The 9,639-nt window shown below is 45.4% G+C and overlaps 1 pseudogene; it reads right to left on the bottom strand.

The window, feature by feature from the left end:
• Positions 1-210: 210 nt before the first annotated feature.
• Positions 211-2,515, bottom strand: LOC147117830 (chemokine XC receptor 1-like; annotated as a pseudogene).
• Positions 2,516-9,639: the final 7,124 nt, after the last annotated feature.

Genomic DNA, 9,639 nt, shown 5'->3' with positions numbered 1-9,639 from the left:
CTACCTCTCTTTCCTCCTTTAAAGATGCTTATTAAAACCTACCTTATTGACCAAGCTTTTGGTCACCTGCCCTAATTTCTCCTTATGTGGCTCGGTGTCAAATTTTGATTAATAGTTCTCTTGTGAAGCACCTTGGAACATTTTGTTATGTTAAAGACGCTATATAAATGCAAGTTGCAGTTGTTGTTATTGTACACGGTACATGGTTGGATTGGATCTACCTCACACAGAAGTAATTGAGTGGATCTATCTCACACTGTAAATGGCTGTATTGAATCTCACTCTATAAATGGCTGGTTCTATCTTGCACTGGTTTATGAACAAATTAAAAATAGTTTGTTCCAAAAGTAAAAGAATTGGAATAGTCGTGTGAACTGCTCGGATAATGACTTCTGTGTCTGTATTTCGGTTCTTTATGGGTCTTCATATAAGGAAGGTATTTACTCACTAGCCTGATTAAATGTTTCCTGAACTTTGTACCCACAAAAGCATAAAAGAAGGGATTTAGACAGCAGTGGAAATAAGCAATGGTCCGACAAATGAAAAACGCATAAATCAGGTGGTTGCTTGTCTCGCAAGTTGAGAACGGTGGGACTTGGAGTTCGGCCAAAGACAGCAGGGAGATGAACACATTGTAAGGTGCCCAACACACAAAGAACACCACCACAATACAGAAGATAACTCTCACTGTTTTGTACTTCTTCCTCGCTTTACACCTCATGACAGTGTTGAGAATTCTATAGTAAGAGAACACGATAACAGTAAAGGGGATTAAGAAGAACAAGATATTTTGTTGATAATAGCTTAACTGTAGCCATATTTGCTCACTCTCATTTGGATAGATACTGCCACAGGAGAGGCTTTGCTCCCCACTAACTACAATATCAGCGAAGATCAACTCGGGGACTGTTACTAAGATACTAATTCCCCAAACTATTACACAGGCTGCCACAGCATAGCAGATCTTTCTGGTTCGGACCGCAGTCAGGGGATGAACCACCGCGAAGTATCGGTCGACAGTCATCAATGTCAGCAGCATGATCCCACTGTGGTAGCTGACGAAGAAAATCGAACTCATTATTTTGCACATGGTCTTGCCAAAGACCCATCCAGATGTGTGATCCACAGCCCAGAACGGAAGCGAGAAGGCAAAAAGTAAATCGGAGGTGACCAGATTCAGAATGAAGATGTCTGTTACACTTTTCAGCTTCTCGTATCTCACCAGGATCCACAAAACTAGAGAATTCCCAACCAGGCTAAAAATAAAGATTAGGCTGTACAAGACAAGCGTAAACGTGGTTCCAAATAGGTTGGCTTCATGATTTTCACATAAGTAAACATGATCAGAATCAGTTTCATTATAGTCATAGTCATAGTACTCATAAATCCAACTAGGTACTGCAGTCGGCATCATTGGACACTTCATACACAGCCTTGTGTAATCATTCCTAGATGACAATGGAAAACAAATCTCTTAAAAGCTTATCATAGAATCACAGAAATTTACACGACAGAAGGAGGCCATGCGGCCCATCGTGTCCCTGCGGGCTGAAAACGAGCTATCCAGCCTAATCCCACTTTCCAGCTCTTGGTCTGTAGCCCTGTAGGTTACGACACTTCAAGTGCATATTCAAGTACTTTTTAAATGTGACCAGCGTTTCTGCCTCTGCCACCCTTTCAGGCAGTAAGTTCCAAACCTCCACCATCGTCTGGGTGAAAACATTTCTCCTTACCTCCTCTCTAATCCTTCTACCAATTACGTTAAATCTATGCACCCTGGTTATTGACCTCTCTGCTAAGGAAAATAGGTCCTTCCTATCCACTCTATCTAGGCCCCTCATAATTTTATACACCTCAATTAAATCTCCCCTCAACCTCCTCTGTTCCAAAGAAATCAACCCCAGCCTATCCAAACTTTCCTCATAGCTAAAATTCTCCAGTCCTGGTAACATCCTCGTAAATCCCCTCTGTACCCTCTCCAGTGCAATCACATCTTTCCTGTAATGTGTTGAACAGAACTGTATGCAATATTCTAGCTGTGGCCTAACTAGTGTTTTATACAGTTCTAGCATAACCTCCCTGTTCTTATATTCTATGCATCAGCTAATAAAGGAAAATATCTTGTGTAAGAAATCGTGGATTAAAAGAAATAATAGTGGGCCAGAAATTCGTGAACGGGGCTTGCCGCGCGTGCAAGGTCCCGATTTGCACTTACCCGACGCACCTGCCGATCACCTCCAGGGACGCCTGGAATTCCATTTTGAATCTGAAGAATCCCGGGCAGCGTTTGACGTCACGCCGCCCAGGAGTGCAGCCAGCGCGAAGCCTGGAGCGCGCTGTGCAACTGAGACACACCCCTTGAGGTCTCAGTTTAACAGGACACGCCCCCAATGTTTCTGCCAAGCTGCTAAGCATTTTTACATGCAAAGCAGCAGTTTAAATAGGTTTTTGGAAGTTTTTTGAAGCTTTTGGTAACTTTTATAAACTTTTAAAAACGTTTACATTATTTTGAAGAATCTGAAGTAGTTTTAAACAGAATTAAAGCAATTTAAAGACTTTTAAAAGCCCTAAAAGATTTTTTTTAATTCCATTTATTTATTTAGCAATGTCGTCGTCATACGTGTCTTCACACTGTTCCCTTTGGGGAACAGTATGAAGTGGTGGAAGGATTTATGGCCATGATTAACGCTCATTCCGTGACCGTAACCATCTTTGAACCAGCCATTAGGGCGGTTAGTCCTATGGCGGGAGGGTTTTACGGGCTCCCACAAGCTATACAAGGAGGGGGGGCCACCCACACCCACGGACGCAAATATCCCACTGGATGTCAACCCAGAATTTAGAGCCGGAGCTCCGACTCCACTTGCCGGGACTGTCTGGAGCGGGGTTCGAAACCCTACCCTGATCTGGCCCAGCGGCGGGGATCCTACCGCTATGCCAAAGGCCCAATCCGATTAGCAACGTGAAATGGCTGGAATGAGCACAATTCACGGCATTAAAAGAACTCACAATTGAACTGATGATGACCTCAGCAATCTCCTCAAGGAGGTGGAGGCGCAGCGCCTGCTCATCATTGGTAATGAGAAGTCAAAGGCGCCGCAAAAAGGGCAGATGATAGCTTGGTCTTTCAAGTGGCAGCATAGGGCTCCAGTCACGGGGAGGGAAAAGGCGCAGGAAATGTATGGGTGTCACCTTTTGTGCGGAGTGGGCCTTTTGCGTAGCAGTAAGCATCCCCGCCGCTGGGCCAGAAGGAGTAGGGTTTCGAACCCCACTCCAGACAGTCCCGGCAAGTGGAGTCGGAGCTCCAACTATAAATTCTGGGTGGACATCCAGCGGGATACTTGCATCCGTGGGTGTGGGTGTGGGTGGCCCCCCCCCCCTCAGATGGGTTGTGGGAGCCCGTAAAACCCTCACGCCATAGGACTAACCACCCTAATGGCTGGTTCAAAGATGGTTACGGTCACGGAATGAGCGTTAATCACGGCCATAAATCCTTCCACCACTTCATACAGTTCCCGAAAGGGAACAGTGTGAGGATACGTACGACGATGACCTCTTGCGCAATGCACCTCCTTGGACCCTCAGTCGCAGATGCGAGGGGGCAAATCGTGCAATTGTTAAATTTTTCATTTTATTGACATGTAAAATGTTGGCCCAGTAATTCCCTTCCAAATGCGCGAGTACGGTCGGGGTACTTACGCGTCTGGCCGGAGGAAATGCCGGTTTTCAGCATGCACAGTGCATGTGGGGAAAACCGGCATTTCCTGTCCTCTGAACGAAGGGGTTCAGAGGCAGAACGCGTGCGACTGCACAGGCAGCGCGTGTGCAGTAAAATTCGCCGCTTTCATTCATGCTTTCAGTGAGGTCAAGTCCTTACAACTTACACATGAAAAAAGCATGGGTACAGTTGCTCCAGAGGCTGTGGAGGAAGATATTTCTTATCGTGGAGCTTCTGAAAGTATGTACGTCTGTATATATTCCTTTGCGTGTTATGTATATATTCCTTTACTTATGTGTATGAATGTATTATTTAATTATGACTTTCAGAGAAAGTAACTTATTGGAAAATCATAATTAAAAACATACATTCATACACATAAGTAAAGGAATATAAAACATACATACATATACGTAAAGGAATATATGCGGACATACATACATAATTACTTATTACTGATGAAAAGTTTCTTTCTTAAAAGTGCTGGAAATGTTACATTACTCATTTTAGAACACTCATTTTCACATTCAATTCACACAGCCACAATTGCTCCTTCTACCTATCGTTCTGAAAACCCGTTTAAAAAAAAAAAAATTTAACTTTAAAACTTACTTAAAATTTCTTAAAATAACTTCCCTCCCTTTCCCAAACAAAAATATTGCCTTTCAGAAGCTCCACGATAAAATATATCTTCCTCCGCAGCCTTGGAACAACTTTACACATGCTTTTTTCAAGTGTAACTTGTAAGGACTTACCCTCACTGAATCCATGAATGAAATCGACGAAGTTCACTGCGCAAGCGCTGCCTGTGCAGTCGCACGCGCTGTGCCTATGAACCCCTTCGTTCCGAGGTCTGGAAATGCCGGTTTTCCCCGCATGCGCTGTGCATGCTGAACGCCGGCATTTCCAACGGCCAGATGCGTGAGTACCCAGACCGTACTCACGCATTTGGTCACGAATTTCTGGCCCAGTCTGTTACGGGTTCCCTAGATCAGCAGTTTGTCTAAGTTGATGACACAGAAGGATTCCAGTCATGTCAGAAAAGGAGTTGTACAGAGAGCTGAATTATGAGGTCAGAACACAAAAACAGGCCTTCAAGTGGGCATAGCTAGGCCTGATAAGGGATGCAGCAAGGAGCTGTAGGAGAAACAAGCTGTCTACGAGAGGGCAACAAGATCTTTAGAACAGAGATAAGGTGGAAAATGACCTCATGAGGCTGGGAGGGGGCTGTCAGAGGTAGCCTCTCCCTTGCAATTGGACAATGGGATGGGTAAAAATGATTGCCACCAGGTATCCGCCAACCCATCGAAATAAGGTATAAAAACAGGCAACCGAGAGAGGGAAACTGGCAGTTAGGGGTGAAGGTTTCCCTGAGGTGGCTACGGCCTAACACCTTGGTCAAGTTTAGATTCTGAAGTGGATCAATGCTGGCTGATGGCCTAACACCTCCAGCAGCTCGAGGGATGACCCAACAGAAGTGACCACCGCCGCAGACTGCAGGAATCCACCCAATCCGTAACCACCATACTGCCTCACCGTCCGTCCATCCGTCCGGTAATTCCGTTCCATTCCAGGGCCGTTGATCGCCCTCATCTGTCACGGGTTGTATATCTACTGTATCTATTTCAATCACATGTAGTAGTATCTGATTATGCTTAAACTGTAGCTCTCTAATAAAAAGCCTTACAACTCCTAAGACCCTTTGGGTAATCTGTGTGTGACCTGTGATCCAAAGCTTACACTCGTATGCCTTCTTAACCACCTTATCTATTTGTCTTGTTACCTTCAGGGATCAGTGTACGTGCACGGCAAGGTCCCTCTGTTCCTCTACACTTCTCAGTATCCTACCATTTAATGTGTATTCCCTTGGCTTGTTTGCCCTCCCAAATGTATTACCTTTAAAATAAATGCTTCTTCAAAATAAATGCTCAAAATGGCTATTGGAAATTCCAATTTAGCTTCTAAAGTATGCGCACATACCTTCCTAAGTACCTCCTCTTATAAAATATATGAGAAACATTGCCAAGTATCTTCCATTCTAAAGAAAGCATGGAAAGGTTGCACATACACTATTGGTAATTATCCTGCATTCTTAAGATCATGTGCAATCCTTGTCAAGTACTTTCCCTTATAAACACACAACTCTTGCAATGTATCTTCCATTCTGAAGTGCACTTACAAACCTTGCCAAATATCTTCTTTTTTTTAATTTGTTCATGGAATGTGGGCATCACTGGCAAGGCCAACATTTATTGCCTGTCCCTAATTGCCCTCGAGAAGGTGGCGGTGAGCTGCCTTCTTGAACCGCTGCAGTCCGTGTGGTGAAGGTACTCCCACAGTGCTGTTCGGAAGGGAGTTCCAGGATTTTGACCCAGTGACGATGAAGGAACAGCCGATATATTTCCAAGTCAGGATGGTGTGTGACTTGGAGGGGAACTTGCAGGTGGTGGTGTTCCCATGCACCTGCTGCCCTCGTCCTTCTAGGTGGAAGAGGTCACGAGTTAGGGAGGTGCTGTCAAAGAAGCCTTGGCGAGTTGCTGCAGTGCATCTTGTAGATGGTACACACTGCAGCCACGGTACGCCGGTGGTGGAGGGAGTGAATGTTTAAGGTGGTGGATAGTGTGCCAATCAAGCGGGCTGCTTTGTCCTGGATGGTGTCGAGCTTCTTGAGTGTTGTTGGAGATGCACTCATCCAGGCAAGTGGAGAGTATTCCATCACACTCCTGACTTGTGCCTTGTAGGTGGTGGAAAGGCTTTGGGGAGTCAGGAGGTGAGACATTCTCCGCAGAATACCTATCCTTTGACCTGCTCTTGTTGCCACAGTATTTATGTGGCTGGTCCAGTTAAGTTTCTGGTCAATGGTGACCCCCCAGGATATTGATGGTGGGGGATTCGGCGATGGTAATGTCGTTGAATGTCAAGGGGCAGTGGTTAGACGCCCGCTTGTTGGAGATGGTCATTGCCTGGCACTTGTGTGGTGTGAATGTTACCTGCCACTTATCAGCCCAAGCCTGAATGTCGTCCAGGTCTTGCTGCATGCAGGCATGGACTGCTTCATTATCTGAGGAGTTGCAAATGGCACTGAACACTATGCAATCATTAGCGAACATCCCCACTCTGACCTTATGTTGGACGGAAGGTCATTGATGAAGCAGCTGAAGATGGTTGGGCCTCGGACACTGCCCTGAGGAACTCCTGCAGCGATGTCCTGGGGCTGTGATGATAGACCTCCAACCTCTCTTCTAAGGTACAAACCTCAGCAAATACCATATCTTGCTGTGTACCTTCCCTTCTGAAACATGTGCGCAAAACAACTTGACAGTGTTTGAGCATATACTTACAAGGGAAGAAACTTCACGAGGTTTGTACGTATATTTTTGAATGGAATGCACTTCGCAAGGGTTGCACATGTAGCTTAGAAGGGAATAAACTGAGGATTCCTTTAAATAGCATTTGAAGTGGACACCTCAAGACTTCTACTGCCTATGGTTGTGGGCCCGAGCAGGAAATGGCATTACCAATTACCAATTTCAAGTTGTATGGTTAGGAAATTGCATCAGTGTCATAATGATGCCCTGCGACCCTGATTTGCATGTATTTATGAGGCTCCCGCCAGTTTCAGATGGAATTTCTGGCCCCCTGGGGATTATCACTCTAGGAATATCAGAAGAATTCTGTAACCAGCACAAATTGGACGAAAGAAACTGACGCTCCATGTGTGTCAACGCTATCTAAAGGTGTCAGCCTTGGCTCAATGGCAGCACTCTCACCTCCAAGTCAGAAGGTGGTGGATTCAAATCCCACTCCAGAGACTTGAGCATCTGATGCTTCAGTGCAGTGCTGAGGGAGTGCTGCACTGTCAGAGGTGCTGTTGTTCACGTCGGCCCTCACTGGTGGACGCAAAAGATCTCATGGCACAATTTCGAAGAAGAGCAGGCGAGTTCTCCTCAGTCTCCTGGCTAACATTTATATATCAACCAACACCTTTAACAGATAAACTGGCCATTTATCACATTGCTGTCTGTGGGAGCTTGCTGTGCGCAAATTGGCTGCCGTGTTTCCTGCATTACAACAGTGACTACATTTAATAGGTACTTTATTGGCTGTAAAGTGCTTTGGGACATCCTGATGTCATGAAATTCCCTATATAAATACAAGTTCTTTCTTTCCCCAAGCTCTCTCGCAACTGCCTCATTTACATGTACAAGCCGGGTGATAACGTGTCCGAATTTGCCCCATGTATTCATTTGAGCACCCAACACCACCCACATGTAGACACACCCAAGTGAAGACATAAGAACATAAGATAACATAAGAAGTAAGAGCAGGAATCGGCCATTCGGCCCCTCGAGCCTGCTCCGCCATTCAATGAGATCATGGCTGATCATCGACCTCAACTCCACTTTCCCGCCCGATCCCCATATCCCTTGATTCCCTTTGAGTCCAAAAAGACAAAATTCCTTTGGGCAAGCCGCAGCATAAACCATTTAAAATTTGTTCAACACAGCCAACAAGTTTTATAAAAATGTAAAATATAAATATTCTTCGGCGCTGAAACAGGATGGATCCCCAGGTCTGTTAAATCAGGCAAAAGGTTGTTTTAACAAGAGCTTTTTGCAGTAATAATGTTTGTAATATGCTTAAAATGGTCAAATCAAAATAATCAGAGTCACAAATGGCATCCTCTGTGACTGTGACCATGATGCACTATCCCTCCTCAACCTTCTTGACCTCTCAGCAAGCATTGACACGGTCAACCACTCCACCCTCCTCCAGTACCTCTCCTCTGTTGTCTTGCTGAGTTCAATTGCCCTCGCCTAGTAGCACTCTTAGCTATCCAGTCGTAGCCAGAGAATCTCCTCCAATGGCTTCTCTTCCAAGCCCCACACCGTTACTTCTAGAGACCCCCAGGGTTCTATCCGTGGCCCCCGCTTATTTCCCATCTACATGCTGCCGCTCAGCAACATCTTCCGAAGAAATTATGTCAGGTTCCACGTGTACGCTGATGACACCCAGCTCTATCTCACCACCACTTCTTGTGACACCTCCACTGATACTGTGTTGTCAGCCTGTTTGTCCAACATCCAGCCCTGGATGAACCGCATTTACCTCCAATTAAACATTGGGAATTCCGAAGCCATTGTTTTCAGGCTCCACCAAACTCCATTCCCTCGCCACCAATTCCATGCCCCTCGCTGGCCATTCTCTCAGGCGCACCCTCGGCTTCCTATTTGATCCTGAGTTCAGCTTCCGGCCCCATACCCTCTCCATCACACAGACTGCTTACTTCCACCATCACTATCTCTGCCTCTGCCTCACCCCACCTGCTGCTGAGACCCTCAGCCATGCTCTTGTTACCTCCAGACTCAACTATTCCAAAACTGGACTGGCTGGACTCCTGTTTCCCACCCTCCATAAACTTGAGTTCATCCAAAACTCTGCCTGTATCCTAACCTGCAGCAAGTCTCACTCACCCATCACCCCCGTGCAAACCTTACCAAGTATATTCTCTTCTAATATGCACTTACAAACCTTTTTAAGTATCCTCCCTTCTATAATACATTGTGAAAGCCTGTCAAATGCATTCCCTCCTAAAGCGCACACAACCTTTTCAAGTACCTTCCATTCTCAAGTAAATATACAAACTTTGCCCAGTGTCTTCCCTTCCAAAGTCTGGGTGCAAATCTTGGAGAGGATGCAAAGGATATTACGAGAATGATACCAGCAATTATGTGGAGCAACTAGAGAAGCTGGGATTGTACTCCTTAGAGCAGAGAAGGTTAAGGGAGATTTAATTGAGGTGTTCAAAATTATTTGGGGTTTTGATAGAATAAGAAAGGAGAAACTGTTTCCACTGGCAGGTGGGTCGATAACCAGAGGACACAGATTTAAGATAATTGGGTTTGATAGGGTAGACTTAG

The sequence above is a fragment of the Somniosus microcephalus genome, chromosome 5, assembly GCF_052327205.1.
Source record: "Somniosus microcephalus isolate GS21.2 chromosome 5, FLI_Smic_1.0, whole genome shotgun sequence".
Lineage (NCBI taxonomy): Eukaryota > Metazoa > Chordata > Chondrichthyes > Squaliformes > Somniosidae > Somniosus > Somniosus microcephalus.
The sequence above is the reverse complement of the archived record's forward strand: the minus strand, read 5'-3'. Positions and strand labels throughout refer to the sequence as shown.